At 34.8% G+C, this 19,343-nt stretch overlaps 1 protein-coding gene across 1 annotated transcript in view; it reads right to left on the bottom strand.

Annotated features, from left to right (window-relative positions):
- Nucleotides 1-1,085: 1,085 nt before the first annotated feature.
- LOC112802344 (serine/threonine-protein kinase EDR1-like) overlaps nucleotides 1,086-19,343 on the bottom strand; it is a 101,492-nt gene continuing 83,234 nt past the window's right edge. The window contains exons 4-5 of the transcript XR_011882357.1: nucleotides 1,678-1,727; nucleotides 1,086-1,430 (exon numbers count right to left, since the gene is read on the bottom strand). The gene's annotated coding sequence lies outside the window, so the exon portion shown is untranslated. The remainder of the gene's footprint in view (nucleotides 1,431-1,677; nucleotides 1,728-19,343) is intronic.

The raw sequence follows: 19,343 nt of genomic DNA, 5'->3' as shown, positions 1-19,343 counted from the left end.
GCAGTAGCTCCACACCGCCGCAGCCGCTCCACGCTGCTGTTTTTCCACGCCGCTCCTTTCTTCCTCAGCAAATACACAGCGTCGCCGACAAGAGAGGAACGAAGCCCTCCGCAGCGCCGCGACCACCACAGCGCCCTCCTCGTGGCGATTTGTACTCCGCCAACACCGTATCGCCGTTCACCGCCGCAGCCCCTCTTCCCCGTCACCATTGCAACCCTTTCCCACTATTTCAATTTTTTATTCCTTTTTCTTTAATTTTTTAAATTTAAAGGATTCCATTGTTGTTGTTGATGATACTTTTGGTTGTTTCTGTTTATTCCTTTTATTTCATTGTTGTTGTTGATGCTTTGGTTGCTTCTGCTTCTGCCTGTTTTTGCTTCTACCTGTATTTGCGCTTCTGCTTCTGTTCCTGTTGAGGAAGAAGATGGGAGGAAGGGAGGGGTATTTTTGTCCAAAGGACCATTTTACAATAAACTGAAATTTTGAGGACTATTTTGTAGCGAAAAAAAGGTCGGAGGACGAAATAAATTTTCGACCTCTATGTTAGGAACCAAAATCGTACTTATCCCTCCCAAAAATTTAAACTGATTTTGGAGTTTACCAAGGATTGAACTCTTGACTTTTCGGATCTAACGCTCTAACCATGTCATGATACCACTCATTATAAAAATTTCAGCTGACGAGAAAAGGTAACATTAATGGTTATATCTCTAATACTCCATAAACTTCTATTGTACACATTGTACAAATATTTTATTGACTCCTCATACTTTCCCAATTTAGAATTGATTACGGCAAAATTACAAAAAATTGTGTACACAAACAAATGGTACAAACTGATAATGATTCCACTGAAAAAAAAATTAAAAATAACTGAAAAAAAGAAATTAAATAAAACAGAAAGAGTCAAGACTGAAAAGAATTACAGTCTCATAGGACTGAATGAACAAAAATACTATACAACTCGTCAGGTCCCTAGTTTTTAACCAACTCTTCTAGTTTAAAAATTGTGTAATCAAGTCGCTATCATGCATAAAAATCTTTAAGAGAAAACGAGTCGTCATTACAGGGGTTTCTTCAAACTGGCTTGCATTTTATAAGAATTTTTTATTAAAAAAATAGTTATATTGAAACAAAACTGTACCTTGGCAAGATCAAATGTGTATTTCCTTTCATGTGATTATTCATATCTGATAGAACAAGTGGTTTTCAGAATGCTATAAGCAAGAGTTCTGATATCTTAGAATACGGATAAAATGATTGAAGAGTACAGTGACAGCAGGGTCCATATCATCTGGAATGACAAGGCAAGTAGGCAACAATGCTGGAAACCGACAGCACCCACAACTTGCATCGGATTCATTCCACCCCAGGGCTGTTGCAAAGTAGAGAGCTCCCATAATATGACTCCAAAGCTATAAACATCGCACCTGGATATCCAATCACCACTTGTTATAATCATAAAATTATGAATGCCTTAAAAGGGTGGCAAAACCAATGAGAAGAACGACGGGACAAAGAAGCCAAAGAACAACACTTATATGTAATAAAAATTCCAACTTATTTTTTCCTATGCCAGATTATTCAGGTTAGAGAGGAACACAGACTACGAAATACTCCCCCACAAGCAAAATAAAGAAAAATTTAATGACGAAAACCAATGATAACTGAGCTTACTTTTCATTTGAAGGTTCATTTCTTAACACTTCAGGCACCATCCACTTAGCCTGCAACATGTCATAAAAAATGAATATATTGCAAATGTCAAACAAACGCTTAGCAGCAAAACTAAAGACGTGCAGAATATCGGAACTGATCACGCATACAAAAGAGAGGAGCTTGAAGTAGAGAAAAAAGCATGTAGTTACACTAAGGCCCCATTTGGCAATTGACACAGACCTATTATTACTTTAGAGTTTAAAAAATTATAATTAAATTCTTATATTAGATAAAAAAAATTGTAATTAGATCTTTATTAGTTGTTATTTAAAAAAAATTAATAATTCTAAAATATTTACTTATAAAACAAATAGTATCTTTTAACAAAAAAAAATTATCTAATTGAAAGTTTTAAATATAGATTCAATTACAAACTTTAAACTATAAAGATTTCATTAAAAATTTAATAAAATTATAAATATTAATAAAATAATTAAATATAATTAATTGTATTTGGAATTGTCCAAAAATTCAGCTTGTATGACATAGGTTTGATATTTTTTGTCATCTTTTGAATTTGAAGAACTGATTCTTGTATAATAGCAGAGAGCATCCGCTCAAGTTCTTTTCGAGACTTTGGTGGATATGGTGAGAAAGAAATAATGACATCTTTAATTCTCATGAAATTTGACCTTCGAAAAAAGTGATTTGTCTGGCATTAACTTCAGAAAAGGAGCTTAGAAATATTTTTGAATTACAACAGATGTTCCTTCCCTTTATTCTAAATGGTTTTTGAAATCTCCATCCATTGGTACTTTTAAGATTAATTGTGATACTAGTTATCCTGGTTTGGGTGATAGTATTGATTTTGCTTGTGTTATTAGAGATTGTAATGGGAGTTAGCAAAGAGAGTTTTTTGGAATGATTGAGAGTAATAGTATTTTTCAAGCGGAATTGTTTGTTATTTGAAGAGGATATCTCTTAGTCTGGAATGTGGGTCAATGAGATGTTATTTGTGAGACGAATTGTGTAGAAGCATTTAATCTTGTTACTAATCACCAAGATGGTTTTGGGTTTATTGATCTATTGGTATTCAAAATAAGAGATATCATGCATTGAAACTGACGTGTTGACTTTCGTTTGATTATGAAAGATGCAAACATGATGGTAGACATTATAATAAAGATAACGATGAAGTTACAACTTTTTCATGTAGAACTTCTTTCATCTTAAAAAAAGTTTAAGAGTAGTTTTAAATAATTTGTTTTGTTTAGTTTATTTAAGCCGCCCAAAAAATATAATAATAATAACAATAAAGGGACATGTTACTTTTAGAAAAGTATAATATGGATGGATAATTTTAAGATTTATGATTTAGAGAATTTGTTGCGTAATATAATGTTAAAATAGGCAGAATTGGTATGTTTGAAATGGTTAGCAATTAGCATCATACTTGCCATAATTTTATTGGTACACCTAATATACACCCGTTTATAAAAATTTGTCTAACTGTACTATATATTTTTTTGGGTAAAGTAGAAGAAAATATTTAATATTATGCTAGAAAAAAATATACTAAGGAATTTATACTTAGACAATATTCATGCTTTAACAATTAATTAGAGTTAATTTTTGTTTATGCCTCTTGATAATTGTTTATTTATATTAAAACATTTATCAAACAATATTGACAAATCAACTTATCATTCGGAAAAGGTTAAATGGAATAACTAAAAAATTATTACCGAATAAAATATTGCACCTCATAGCTATTAGTTATTATCATTAAAATTAAGGACGCTAAATAATAATTTTTCACTAAGAAACAATGACTGCTCTTTAAGTCTGTTAATTTCAATAAATTTTTTTTAATGTGAATTCATTCAACAACATGTATTTCTAAACATATTTTTTTTAGTAAAATGTATTTCTAAACATTAATAACTACTATTATTTGGAGTCTTGGACATATCATAGAAAATCTGCAGAAGACCAAATCTGAGTCTTGATGAATAAATTCCCCAAAGAGATTTTAATATACATTATTCCAAAAAAATAAATTCAAAACAAGTAGAGAAAAAATATAGTAACAACAATCAATAAAATTATAAAAACACACACACAAAAAGGGCCTCGAGGCCCATCCATAAAAAAATTCACTAATTATCCTATAGAGGGAGGAAACAAAACTTCTGTAACGAAGCAGAAAAGCTGTCCAAGACTAGGTAAATGTGTCTCCTCTAGAGTATGCCACCTCAGTTCATCATGTGAAAGAAAAAAAAAAGGTTTCATTAGCATAGCAATGGGGCTAAAAAATTTAGTTATGAATTTATTATTGGTGTTTTATTTAAAAATGGATATAGTGAATGTATTTACAAATTGGTAGAACCATCAGATGAAAGATTCAACACGAGGGGGTGGTTGAATGTAGCACGTGGAAGGCGTAATAGTCACGTAGCAAAGTCTGGTTGCATGGATTTGCAACACATGGGGGCATGCTGAGTCAGCACGGGAGTGAGTGTGTTACACGTGACGAACTATCATTGGCTGATGAATTAAAAAGTGGGGGGTGCTGAGTCAGCACGTGGGGGGGGAGTGTTGAGTGCTACCCTATATATAAGGCAAAGCTCGGTACCGTTTTCATTGCAAGGAAGAGTGATTTTTTTAGTGTTCTTTTATTGTGTTGCTAGTGTAATTGAGGGTACCACAAATTTTGTAGTGTATCGCAACGGTGAAATTATACGGAATACTCATGAAGGAGTGAGGTTTGTGTGTCAGAATCCATTTTCGTTTGTGGTTCCATGCACCAAGACATTGATGGAGCTTCATAACGATCTCTGTCAAAGCATGGAGAACGGAATATTGACGAGAGTGAGCAATATTTTGTATCAGAATCCGGTTATAGTTTTTAGTGGTCTAATACAATTTGATATTATGCTGATTATTGACAAAGTGAGTATGCAGAATATGTTCCAAATTCACCAGCAGACTCAGATGCGACAGCCACAGATTGAGCTGTATGTTGAGTTTGAAAATGTAGAGGCAGATGAGATTCAAAATGATTTAGATATAGAGGATGATAGAGCTGCAGTGTACGAAAGAATGAACAGTGACAGCGAAGAAGATTTCGAATCCACTTATGAAGCCGGCGACGAAGACGAGGATGGTGATGTGGGAGTCGAGGCAACAGCGGAGAATGTAGTGGTTCATCAGCAGTTAGTCAGTTGATGAATGTCCCCCCCTTTATGCGTAACTTGAATCTTAACACCATGAATGCACCAGAATTCCCGGAATATGCAAACATAGGTACGTGATGAGTGGATATTATGTTTTTGTGTTTTTTTCTTTTAGATGGATCAATGAATGATGATATTTGCTTTCTATAGGTGTTGTTGACCCTGAGGACAGAGAGTTCAGGATTAGAATGGAGTATAGTTTTAGAAAATCTATCGTCGCAGCAACTAGAAGTTACACTATCTCTAGAGGAATCAACTACAATGTTTATGAGTCCAAACCACAGACGTTCTATACAAAATGCAAGACTTATGGGTATGGGTGCGACTGGCTTATCCGAGCCAGCTTGATACGGAAAAAAGGTTGTTGGGAAATATAGAGATACAATGGTAGGCACACGTGCACCATGGGAACGATTTCACAGGACCATTCCAAGTTAGACTTGGATACAGTTGCTGAACTATAAGGCCGTTGGTTGAGACTGACCCGTCCATCAAGGTCAAATCTATAATTGCGGAAGTCCAGTCAAGGTTCAACTACACCATCAGTTACCGAAAGACTTGGTTAGCAAAACAGAAGTCTATAGCCAAAATTTTTGGTGGTTGGGAGGATTCTTATCAAGCTTTGCCATGGTGGCTCTCAGTCATGGTTCAGAAGATGCCAGGCTCAATTGGCCAAATAGAACCACGACCCCTGTACAACGGGAGTGAAGAGGCAGACGGTGTTAGAATACTTCACCGCGTATTTTGAAGTTTTAATCCATGCATTAGGGCATTCGAGCATTGCAAACCTCTAGTTCAAGTTGACGACACACACCTATACAGAAAATACAAAGGTACACTTCTAGTTGCTGTTGCACAAGATGGGAACCAGAACATTGTGTCTATCGCCTTTGCTCTGGTGGAAGGAGAGACAGCTGATGCGTGACACTTCTTTCTCAGGAATCTATGAAGGCATGTTGTTAGAAAAGACGGTGTGGGTATGATCTCAGACCGACATGAGTCAATCTGGGCAGCAGTAAATCATTCCGGTGGTGATTGGCAACCTCCAACAGTATGGTGGATGTTTTGTATAAGGCACATCAGAAGTAATTTCTTAAGGGCATTCAAAGTACCGCACCTGCAAAAACTTGTTGCCAACATAGGGTATTCAAGGACAGTGGAGGAGTACAACATCAACTATAAGAGGTTGGAAGAGCGAGGCAAGGCATATGCTCGGTGGTGCAATGTCATTGGACTTAAACACTGGGTATTGGCTTTTGATGAGGGTCATCGATGGGGTCATATGACAACGAACCTTGTGGAGTGCATTAATTCAGTGTTAAAGGGTGCCCAAAACCTCCATGTGTTGGCCCTCGTCCGAGTAAAGTATTATCGGTCAAACGAACTATTTACGCGGAAGAGTGTTGAGACTCACGAACGCAAGCGTGCCGAATTTACTTACTCTGTATTTGCACAACAACGGATCGAAGCAAATATGCAACGTGCTGGAAATATAGTTATGCACTGGTTTGATAGACGAAATGAGGTGTTTGAGGTGCGTGAAATGCCTAATGAAAATGTGTTGGTAGTTGATCTTGTGCGACGGACGTGTGACTGTGGACACTTTCAAGTGGAACGACTACCATGTCGACATGTTATTGCTTGCTGTGCCAACTAGTTACTCGATTGGCAGCTATATGTGCATGATGTGTACAGGATGACAGAAGTTCATAAGGTCTACAGATTTGAGTTCATACCATTAGGAGATGCAGAGACATGGCCTGCTTATCAGGGACTCACATTGGTCGCTAATCCCGCCTTGAGGCGCACGTCGAAAGGTCATCCCAAGTTGACCCGATACCTAAATAAAATGGAATTACGGTGTCACGTGATATCTCTCTATGTGGTGCTCATAGTCATAGTCGGAGTCAATGTCCCCAACGTGCTGGACCGAGTGGTGCTGGTGACGATGGTCCTCCCTAGGTCTTTGTTGGTTTTTGTGTTTCTCAGTTAATGTTTTTTATATACGCAAGGATGTTTGTATTTTTAACTTTGGATTGTGTTAGTTGATGTTGTTGATGTTTGTCATGTTTGTATTTTTAATTTGGGTTTATCCATTGATGTTTTCAATGTTCTTAATATTTAGTTAATATTATCATTTATTGCCTTTGTGAGGTACACATACAAAAGTTTAACCAAGATTTACATTCACCTAATTCTGACACCATAATTAAAATTAAACATAGGTCAACATTACAAAAGATTAACTACGAATTACATTAACTTAATTCTTCAAATTAAACCTAAACAACATAAACCCAAGCTCACTTCTTTCGAACCAACCAGTTCAGTCCCTTGCCCATCATGCCCTGACCGAACCACGACGGAGTAAACCTATCAGGTGAATTTCGTTCCATCCGTAAGTCATACAGGTGACCCCGAACTGAGTCATCCACAGCCGGAGTAACTGACCCACCTGCCTCTGCCGGAGCAGATGCACGGGGTTGTACTCGTCAACAACCTCGTATCCCCATGCGACTGGATGAAACCACTGTCATACGATGCCCCACCTGACGTGTGCTCGGAAGCATGACCCCGCATACCATAGGCCATATCTACTGATGCCCCATGTCCATCAGCCGACCCTGACAGTGTAGACATAGTGGTAAGATTTGGACAACCACCCAAACCACTATAGGCCCAATGCTGTATTTGCTGATTTCCATAACCATCACCGAAAATCTGCGATGGAATCGACGGAAAGTCAAACCATTCATGTCCGGTCAGAATGGTAAGTATGGGCTGAATATGCTGGCTGGACTAGCTGTGCTGAGAATGCTGGGAGTGCTGGCTATGCTGACTGTGCTAAGAGTGCTGGCTGTGTCCACTATGCCCACTGTGCTGACTATGCCCACTATGCTGACAGCGACGTCTGTGATGACTGCCCTCGTCGTGGTCACCAGACTAAACGTGATAGTTAGGCTCACTGTGGTGATTGTGGTCTGATGGCTGTGGTATATAATAAGAAAACGGCTGAAACACTGCGTATTGAGGTGAATCCTGAGGTGCTGGTGGCTCTGGTGCTGCTGGCTGTGGGGCTGGTGGCTGATCTGGATGCTGAGGAACGTACTTCGACAATCTCAGCAGATGTCCATACGATCCCACATACCAATCTCGATACTCCGTCGACAGTGTAAAGTCCCAAGTCGAAAGGGGATGCTGATCTCGCCATCGATTGTTACGACGGTTGTCCCATTCCTCTATCCATCCCCCATGTAAAACTGTCCAGTCATAAAGCTGCGCTCCATGAAGAGTGATGCAATGCTCTCTCAATGGAATTTCTCTTGCTACCGGTGAGCGAGGTTGTGCATACCCAAACTGATGCTTCATTCAGTTCGTAAGATGCCATTTGACACACTCGAATGACAATAACGGAGCAACGATGTCACCCACCTCAGGGTGACCATGTAACTCGTCGGGTATGATCAACCCTTCGTATGGCCTCCACACGAACAGCCACATATTATTAGAAAACTAGCACCCTACATTAATTTTTCAATATGGAAATCATACAAACCCTAAATATTTATCTCGTCCATGTAGTCTATTTCCTACCTAAAAATCGCTACGATCTTCAATGACCACGCCTTGCTCTGATAGGAATGACTCTACCTGAAATATGATTCATTGAAAAAATTAAAAAAGGTTACTGTAGGTCAAATATGCATTGTCAATATAATGCAGGACTGAAATAGGAACTGTTACCTGATGGCAACTGGTATCACAGCCGGTGGAAGGGACTGTCTGGGTACGGGCGCAATACACGGCAGTCGCTCCCATGCCCGAACAAACAACAAATTAAGAGGGTCATCCATCTCTTTAGTATCATACCGTGATGCGCGACATAGTGTCTTGTAAAGATGCGCGAGACATGCTGACCCCAACTATAAGTATGGATCTGCTCGAAATCGCGAAGCAACGGTAGATACTTCGCGTGGGCATATGCGGTTGACTTATCCGTGAATAGGATCGAACCCAACAAATAGAAAATCTAGCATCTGACGTATCTCTTAATAGACTCCTCAGTGTCCAATTGCTCTGCGTCTCTGATATCCCAAACCTAACCCAGCTTTATATAAGATTTCGAAGAACTACTAACAACTGGTTCGCGGCGGAATATAGCGATGCTCTGACTCTATAGGAAGTCGCTACTACTATCTGTCCAGCAGCTCACAGGCTCTCTATCAATGGGTATGCCAAATATATGAGCGACATCTTCTAGTGTCACAGTAACCTCACCCACTGGCAATACAAAAGTATGCGTTTCTAGTCTCCACCTTTCCACCAAAACAGCTAATAAGGGGTAAAATCCTTTTATGAACCCAATCCTAGAGACATGGTAGAATCCCGTTGAGCGTAAGTAGTTTTCGACTATTAGATTCCACGTCTGCGACGGATCCAGTTTACAAACCATCAAATTCCTGTTTGGCTGGTTCAACAAAATTTATTCATTAAATATTAGTTTAAATAAATAAAAATAAATATTTATAATAATAATTTACATAAATATAACATATTGTTATTCCTAATCATAAAAAAAATTTTACTTACTTAAATATTATAAATAAATACATTTAATATTTATATTCGAAAATAAATAAATATCAATAATATTTATTTTCGAAAATAAATAAATAAATATAAATAATATATATTTTCGAAAATATATAAAATATTAAATAATATTTATATTCAAAAATAAAAAAATCTAAATAATATTTATTTTAAAAAATAAAAAAATATAAATAATATTTATTTTAGAAAATAAATAAATATCAATAATATTAATATTAAAAAATAAATAAATATCAATAATATTAATATTAAAAATAAAAAATATCTAAATAATATTAATTTTCAAAAATAAATAAATACAACTATTATTTATTTGGAAATTGTCCATTTTCAAAAAAACCAAGAAGTAAAAAGGATGGGTTATTATGTATCGATTGAATCAAAAACTATTCACAATTCCATAATTGAATCAATTCAATTAGATACTGGATCCAAATAAAACTTGGTTCGAAACGATAAAAGCAACGTGCGGCTTGAAAGACATAATTAGATTAGCTGTGGATTCTTCTATCCACTATTTTTTCTAGTATATGGAAATGGGAGTGCTCTTGGCTCGACATCGTTTGTTTTGTTCCACTGGAACTGGGTGTTTGGGGAACAGGAGAGGGGTTGATGATCTAAATAATACACGATGGAGTTCGAGTTGATTTTTGTTTTCTCAGGGGCAAGTATGGAAGGGTAGCGAAAATTAATAAAATAAATTAGAACAACTTATTAAGTATCTTTTTTATAGAGATTTCGAATTTTCGAAAATAACTATGTAAAATATAATAATTTTTTTTCGAAAATATATAAAATATTTAACAATATTTATATTCAAAAATAAAAAATCTAAATAATATTAATTATCGAAAATAAATAAATAAAAATAAAATTTTTATTTAAATACATAAAATAATAAAATTATTAACTTACATAAATTGGATTATCCAAATAATTGATGATATATTTTCTGAGTATCGTATAATTACGTACCATTTTTTTTAATCATTACAAAACTAATATTTTTTTTTCTTTAAACACACCTAAATAAAATCCTAACTCTCACAATATAACACACACTTCACAAACTTTAGCTGCTGCACAAACTTCAGATGTTCTACCTATCTTCTTCTTTCTCAGTATCACTCACAAATTTCAAATGCTCCACCAAAAAGTAAGAAGCTTAATTTATAGAGCTTGAAAATGAGACTCACTTGTTATCGGAGTAGGGGACTGTCTTCTGTATGTAGACCACCTGCAATACGCTTCCTGTGTTGTTGTTGCATCCTTGGAACTAAGCAAAAGCATGCAACGCTGCCAAGATTTAGCGGCAACACCCCCTACGTGTTGCTACCCGTGCATGCTCGCCACTTCACCAATTGACTCTGTCACCGCGTCCTTTACGTGTTAAACTGACACCCACAACGCTGTAAAACACCTCCTTCTCCAATATAAATAAATATACCACTGGATATTCCATATAAAAAATAATTTTTGTAGCAATGGCCTTTTATTAGACAAGTTTTTTTTCTTTCTTTTATTTCACTTAAAAAACACCGATAAAAATCATATTTTATAGGAAAAAATTTACATATAAATATTTTTATGTAAAAATAATATTTAAAAATTATTAAATAATTTAAAAAATTTAACTATATTATCATCTAATAATTTTTAACTATTAATTTTATATAAAAATAATTTAATATAAGTCTATTTTATAACATTAATTAAGAAAAGCAAATTGATCTTTACTACTACAATTAATCTGTTTAAATTGGCTCCTCAATCACTTTTCTGAAAAAAAAATGTTAACTAGACTAACAAAAATTTGTATTTGATCAGCTAAAAAAGTCATTTTAAAAGATAAAAAACATTTAATTTTAATATACAAAAATATAGATTATATTATATCTTTATTTAATTATGTAATTTTTAAATAACTATTCATATTATTTTTATAAATATAACATCACATATTAAATATATGTATATAATAAAATACTGAAGCACTTTTATAATTTTTTTTTCCATCAAATTTAAATCAAAAGACATTTTTTTTAGGAGTTTGATAAAAATAAACAATATTATTTTTTCAGCAAGAAGGATGAAAGAGTTAGACTTTGTTTAGTAAAACTTTTACTTCTTTTAAGTAATTTATAAAAATTAACTTTTAAAAGATAACCTTTTAAAAATTGTAATATTTATATTTAATAAATTAAATTAAAAATAATTTTCAATAAACACAAATAACAATAGTATTTTGTAAATCAATTTTTAAAATTTAAAAATACTATAATATATATTAATATAATAATTATATTTAAATATTAATTAATATATAAAATTATATTAGACTTTTTAATTTTAATATACAAAATTATTTTTAAAAAATTCCATCTTAAATGCTTTTAAAAACACTCCTATCTTTTAAAATTTGTAAGTATAAATACATAATTTTTTCTATATACCAAATGCAAAATAAAAAATTTGTGCTTTTCACTGAAAAATACTTTTTCAAAAACTTCTACCAATCGAAGCCTTAGACATAACACTTGGACCCAACCAAATTAAAAAATGAAAAAAATAAAATTAAAAAAGCTTATCCAATTTGCATTTACAACACCCAACAATTTCCACGAACATTTACAGCAAAATTACAAAGAATTGTGTACACAAACAAATGGTACAAACTGATAATGATTCCACTTGCAAAAAAAAAAAAAATTAAAAGTAAATCGGAAGAAAGAAATTAAAAACAAAAAAAGGAAAGGAAAGGGACAAGACTGAAAAGAATCAAAGGACTGAATGAGCACAAATACAGTACAACTCGTCTTCCCATCATTTTCTTTATCAGCAAAAATGGAAAAAGATATGGTTCGCTGAGTCTGCACCAACTCTTGATGACTGAGCCTTCACATGCCTACCTGGTTTTGGCACTTCAGATTGAGAACCAATGATCAGCTTGTGCAACGGCTTCAGCGCCACCATTATTTACGTAGTTCTCAACTTTGGATCTCTACAATACAAAAGAGTTTCATATAGTCACACCAACCATGATTGTAGGTTAAGTATTATAAAGGTTCCTATATTACAACTGAGTAGCAATAATTAAGTAAATGGCCAAAAATTTTGAGACAACTGAACCATATTAACCTTAACTCGATGTTGCTCAGGATGAAGAAAAAAGGGGGCATGCATTTTAGAAGGTGGCTTTAATTTTACGATGGAAGTGAAAAAGCATATAGCTTAAGAATAAATCCTTAACAGGTACTTAAATTTCCTTTTACGACAATTCCTGGAGGATCCAATCCAATAAACAATAGTTCGTGGTTGCTTGTATGATAAAACAGTCATAGCAATTAGTTTGATTTATATACGGCACCTACAAAGATAAGGAAAAAGAAGTTGCATGGCAAAATAGCAGAGAACAAACAACAACACAAAATGTTCAATCTTTTTAGTTTTGCTTAGTTTGTAGCATGATAAATACATGATCTCATAATAACAGTAAAGAACACTCTATTGCTATAAAGAGATCTTAAACACTAAAGCTGTAAGCTATAACTAGGAATATCATCTAAAGAATCAATAATGTAGTGGAATGAAAAAGGATGATAGCAATTGCAAAAATCGAAAGTGCAAAATTAATTAATGTTATGGCATTGCCAAAGTCCTCTGACCCAACAGACACAGAATTTACAAAACTATGATACATATTCAGCAACAATGAGATGTAATTTCAATTCGACTTGATGTATCTTACTTCTTTTATCAATTCAATAAGCCTCTAGCAACCATTTCCCTAAGAAGTTTCTCTGCCATGTCATTCTCATCTTTTTCAAACAAAGCACGAATAAGGGTTTCAAAAGTCACAGCATCTGGTAAGCAACCATTGTCTTCCAATTCCGACAGCAGGGCCAATGCTTCTTCAAACAATCCCTCTTTGCAGAGCCCATGGATCATAATATTGTAAGTCCTCACATTTGGAGAACAGCCTTTAATTGAAAGATCTTGAAATATCTCTTTTGCATTTTTTAGTCTTCCACTCTTGAACAGGCCATCTATAAGTATGTTGTATGTATATATATCTCGAAGAACTGTAAGTGACTATATTAGCGGGTTGACCTCGATCTTGCATGTTTTCAAGAAGCTCCAAGGCACAAAGGATTCTCTTTGATTTCCCAAGCCATCAATTAGAGTACTGTAAGTTACCGTGTCAGTAACCAAGTTCTTGCGACGCATCTCTTCGAAGAGATTCAAGGCGTCATCGATCATTTTACTTTTGCAAAAGCCATTAATCATGATATTGTAACTCCGAACATCAGGAAACACTCTATTCTTGGCCATTGTGTTGAATACATATTTTGCACAGAGCCCATTGATCAAGGTCCCATAAGTGACTTGATTAAGCTGAAATCCATGAGCCAGCACTCTGTCATGAAAGTGCACTACTTTTTCAACACTACCACAGAGATAGAGACCTTTCAGGATTGTTGTCGATGTTACCGTATTAGGTTGATAATCCATTCTGAAAATCTTGGCCAATACAGAGAAAGCAAGCGTCATACGACCCATGCCGCAACAACAATTAATTACGATGCTCAAAGTAAATAAGTCGGGAGCGATTCCTCTGCCTTGCAATTGCTGAAAAAGGGAAACGGCGGCGTGGAATTGCTTCGTCTTGGAAAGGGATCCCAAAATCTTGTTAAATTGGATGATGGGAGGAGTACGACGCATAGAGAGCATGCGAGTGAAGGAATCAACAGCTTCATCAAGTGGTTGGGACTGAGAGCGAGAGTGTAGGGATGAAGTTGAAGGGAAACAAAGATGGAGAGCGGAGTGGGGAACAGAATTTGGGAATTGAAAAGCATACCTTAATTTGATTGGTGAGGGTGAGAACAACGACAACATTCTTGCAATCAAAACTCAAGAGGAGTATGGTAAAACGGAATGCGTTGAGTCGAAGAGTGCTTTCCAATTTCCACCTTCCATGCCACTGCACCCGAGTTTCCACTCCCTTACTAGGTTGGTTTGAGAAAAAAATAGAATAAAAAAAAAGATAATTAACAAAAATTGATTATTTTTTATTGTTTGGTAGGGGTATTTAAATTTAAACCGATTTAAATTAAACCGTTTATTTAATTCAATTTAAATCGAAAATCGATTAAAACTGCATTAATTTGGATTTGATTGGATTTTATTTTTTGTAAACCGCTAGATTGGATTGGATTTTGCATCTATTTTTCATAACTGATCCAATCCAATCCAAACCGTACAATATGCTATAATAATATTATTTTATTATTATATTTACAATTATACTTATAACATGTTCAATTTGTTATATATTTTTCTATTATTCACGTATTATTATTATTTAATAAATATTTTATGTTCAAAATATTATTTATTTATTTATTTTAACTAACCTATAATTTTATTTCTATTGTTATGTTATCGTTGGCTTTTTAAGATATTGTTAAGACTTGTTATGTCATTGTTGGTTATTTAAAATTTGATGTTGAAACTTGTTATATGTATTTAATTTCTTTTATTTAAAAAACCGCAAATCCAAACCAATAAACCGCTTGTAATCGATAGGATCGGATCGGATTTCCAAAAAAGTTCATCCAATTTAAACCGTACCGCACATAAATTAAGCGTTCGGATCAGATGACTTTTTTCTTTAAAACCGAACCAAACCGCACCGCAAACACTCCTATTGTTTAGTCAGGAGAAAAATTAGAAATAAAAAGTTGAATAATGTAAAAAAAATTGATGATATTTAATAATTTTTTTAATATTAAAAGAAAAAGGAGTAAAAAATTTGTTATGTTTTTTATTTTTAATATTATTTTTTATTTTTTAATATATTTTACAATATAAAAATAAAATTATTTTTTTATAATATTTTTTATTTAAATATATTTAAAAAAATAAAAATATATTCAATTTTTTATTTCTTTTTTCTTATTTTTTTCTTTTTAACTAAAGATACTAGGGAGTGAAAATAGTATCAAATTTATTGGAGATTATTCTTTTAAAAAAAAATTAAACTGCTCTCACAACGAGGTTTAATAAAAAAAATTACGTCTCCAATCTTTAATCTTTATTTCTGTGAAATTGATTAGTCTTTTTGTTAATATTTTTTTCTATATTAATGAAATAAATCTGTGTGACATATTAAACTATTGATTTATCTGTTAAAAACTAATTAGGATTGATAAATTTTTTTGTTGGATGTCTCGTGTTTTGGGTAGTTATTGGGGTTGTTTAGATTTTTATTATATATTTTTGTTACTTTTTTAAATACTGTTCATGCCCTAACCCAACACTAAGGCCCAGGGTTTGAATACGTCAAAAAGCTCAATCCATAAGGATTAACCTTCACACGCAACCGACCTCTTCACAAGAGGTCGGATTCGACACGAACTCCATCCTAAGTCGGGAGCAAGGGTTAGCTGGCAGATAACACTTGTTCAAATAAGTAACTGCCCCTAAAATCTCTCAACCCACTTCCAGGAGCCATATCTCAACTTTCCTAAGATAAAGGGATGGTTATCCTCCTTAAAAGGTTGAACTACTTCAATGGTGGTTATTGGTTCACCACTATAAATACACTGACACCCCTCAGGTATCTCTAAGTTCCAATACTCTATAAACCTGTAAAGCCCTTTGCTAACTTAGGTATCGGAGTGTCCTTGCAGGTACCACCCCCATTCTTTCATACATACAAATCAGACAGTAGCTCCCTGACGTGAATCAAGTCGGAGACCTCATCCAACAGACGATTAGGCCAACCTTACCACGAAGTGGATCGAAGCAGAACCATTGGTCACCATCACTGCCCAGAGAAGTCAAAAGTTTCTCTACAAAAATATTATCACAAGGTATGGAGTACCGCACTCTATCACCACTAATAATAGCACTCAGTTCACCGACTCAACCTTCAAAAACCTAGTAGCCAGCATGAAGATCAAGCATCAGTTCATCTAGGTAGAGCACCCACAAGCAAATGGGCAAGCTGAGGCAACCAACAAAGTCATACTGGTAGGGTTGAAGAAAAGGTTGCAAGATGCAAAGGGAACCTGGGCTGAAGAACTTTCACAAGTACTTTGGGCTTATAAGACTACACCTCAGTCTGCCACAGGGGAATCACCCTTCCGACTTGCTTATGGCGTAAAAGCCATGATACCAGTTGAAATCAACGAGCAAAGTCCAAGAGTGAGCTTCTACGACGATGTCGAAAACATACAAGGGCACAAGGAAGAACTTGAGGTACTCCCCGAAATCTGAGAACAAGCCCAGATAAGAGAAGCATCATTGAAGCAAAGGATGACAAGCAGATACAACAAGAAGGTCATCCGAAGAAGTTTCGCCCCAGACGACCTGATCTTAATCAGAAATAACATTGGAGTCAACAAATCGGGGGATGGAAAGCTTGCTGCCAACTGGAAGGGACCATACAAAATTAGAGAGGTCTTAGGAAAAGGCTACTACAAAATGACCGACTTGAACGGCACCGAGTAACCTAGGTCGTGGCATGCTTGTAATATAAAAAGGTACTATATTTAAAAGCGAACCCCACTCCTTAATGTACTCTTTTTTCAACTTCATGGTTTTTCCCAAAGAAAGGGTTTTTCTGCAGGGGATTTTTAACGAGACATCAAAGTGAGGACTGAGGGGGAACAAATTATCAAAATCCTTAGTAGCAAAAAGTAACTTTGCAAATAAATAAAGATCTTTTTTTTTGTATCTCTTTATAAATCCCTTTTTATGTTATTTTCACTCTTTTTACAAAACACGCCGACTTAAACTCGACAAAACGTGAAAATCCTATGAACCGACCTAGATGGTCGTCAGGATAAAACGACGAGGTACAAGTCGGTGTAAAGAGGTTATAAAAGTAGATCATGAAAGAACTCGGAAATTAGACGACTCACAAGTCGGAAAAACCGAGAAAAAATGAAATGCATCGCAAAAATAACCTAAGTCACGAAAACTCAATAAAAAGAAAAATTGAGTATAAGGGATACCAAAAAGAGATAAGAAAATCCATCAAAAAATCAAAGGCAAAGCTGACCAAGTCTTTGAGAAAAATAACTTAGACAAAAAACAATCAAGCCAAGATAAAAGATTTTCAAAAAAGCAAAAGATTAAAAAAGTTTTTCAAAACCGCCTAAAAGCATACACTCACAGATAGCCTAGAACCCTTATCCAAAAAAAAATATTTTTAATATTTTGTTTACGGCCACAAAGGGCCAAAAAATATTAAGCAAGAACCACCATAAAACTAAACATGAAATTGTTTAAAAAAGGGGCCCACAGGCCGGCCCCAAAATAGCCAAAAACAATTAAATAGTAGAAGGGTTGGAATCGCCAGAAGGAAGAAGCGCTCACGAGAAGGAGGAAGTTTTTTTCTTTCGAACTGAGAGCAGGTAGAAAAGTTTTCAGAAAGAAAACGAAGGAAGAGAGGGAAAAAGTATTTATAAATATTCCAGGGGCAAAGATGTAAAAATGAGGCGATCATTAAATGAAACGTGCCATTACCAATGTAATTGCTCCCTGCACATAATTACGCAATCTCTAAGTGGACGCGATGTTTGATTAGACGCGACTGTTGGGAAACTCGAATCACGTCTGTTTCGAAAAATCACGTCGGTTTCTCAACACGTCGGCTACAAACCCGAGTTCAAATACTCGAGTCCAACCCATCAGCGAAAAGATCAGACTCAATAGGGATACTATTCATGCCTTGACCCAACACTAAAGGACAGGTTTGAATACGTCAAAAAGGCCCAATCCATAAGGATTAACCTTCACACGCAACCGACCTCTTCACAAGAGGTCGGATTCGACACGAGCTCCATCCTAAGGTAGTCGAGAGCGAGGGTTAGCTGGCAGATAACACTTGTTCAAATAAGTAACTGCCCCTAAAATCTCTCAACCCACTTCTAGGAGGCATATCTCAACTTCCCTAAGATAAAGGGACGGTTATCCTCCTTAAAAGGTGGAACTACTTCAACGGTGGTTATTGGTTCACTACTATAAATACACTGACACCCCTCAAGTATATCTAAGTTTCAATACTCTATAAACATGTAAAGCCCTTTGCTAACTTAAGCATTGGAGTGTCCTTGCAGGTACCACCCCCATTCTTTCATACATACAAGTCGGACGGCAGCTCCCTGACGAGAATCAAGTCGAAGACCTCATCCAACAAACGATTGGACCAACCTTACCATTCCAGCCCATTTATCTCCAGTTACCCATCGTAACAAATACATTGGCTAAATTGACCGTGTGAAATTAAGAAAAATTAGTAATTTTTAATTTATTTTTATTTATAAAAATTAAATTAAGGATATATTCGTGATTAACGTGTCACATAAATATGTTCTGAAGAGATATAATTAATCGTGAGGATTAATTAGTCTCACAATGTTAAAGAATGAGGGCCGAAATTGATATTTTTTTTGTTGGGGCCTCTTGGTCCTTAGAAGAAATTCCTAGGGATGGAGATGGATATTTATTCTTTCTTTAATTATTTCTACTTTTAAAATTTGCCAAAACTAAAGAATTAAGAGATTGGATTTTCTCAATTTTTTTTACTTGAGAGGGGTAAAATGTGATCTCTCATTATATATTTTATAGATGAGACCAAGAGAAAATATTAAAGAGTTAAAGATCACATTTTACACCATCAATTGAAAAAAAAATGAGATGATCCATTCACAAAAATTAGTTACTTTTACCAAATAACCAATTTGGATGGATCAACCAGTCAATTCACTTGTCTGCTTAAACAAGTGTCGAGATTTAAATTCCGTCTTGTACATAATAACAACT

Source organism: Arachis hypogaea, chromosome 5 (assembly GCF_003086295.3).
Source record: "Arachis hypogaea cultivar Tifrunner chromosome 5, arahy.Tifrunner.gnm2.J5K5, whole genome shotgun sequence".
Lineage (NCBI taxonomy): Eukaryota > Viridiplantae > Streptophyta > Magnoliopsida > Fabales > Fabaceae > Arachis > Arachis hypogaea.
This window is presented reverse-complemented; position numbering and strand designations above follow the sequence as displayed.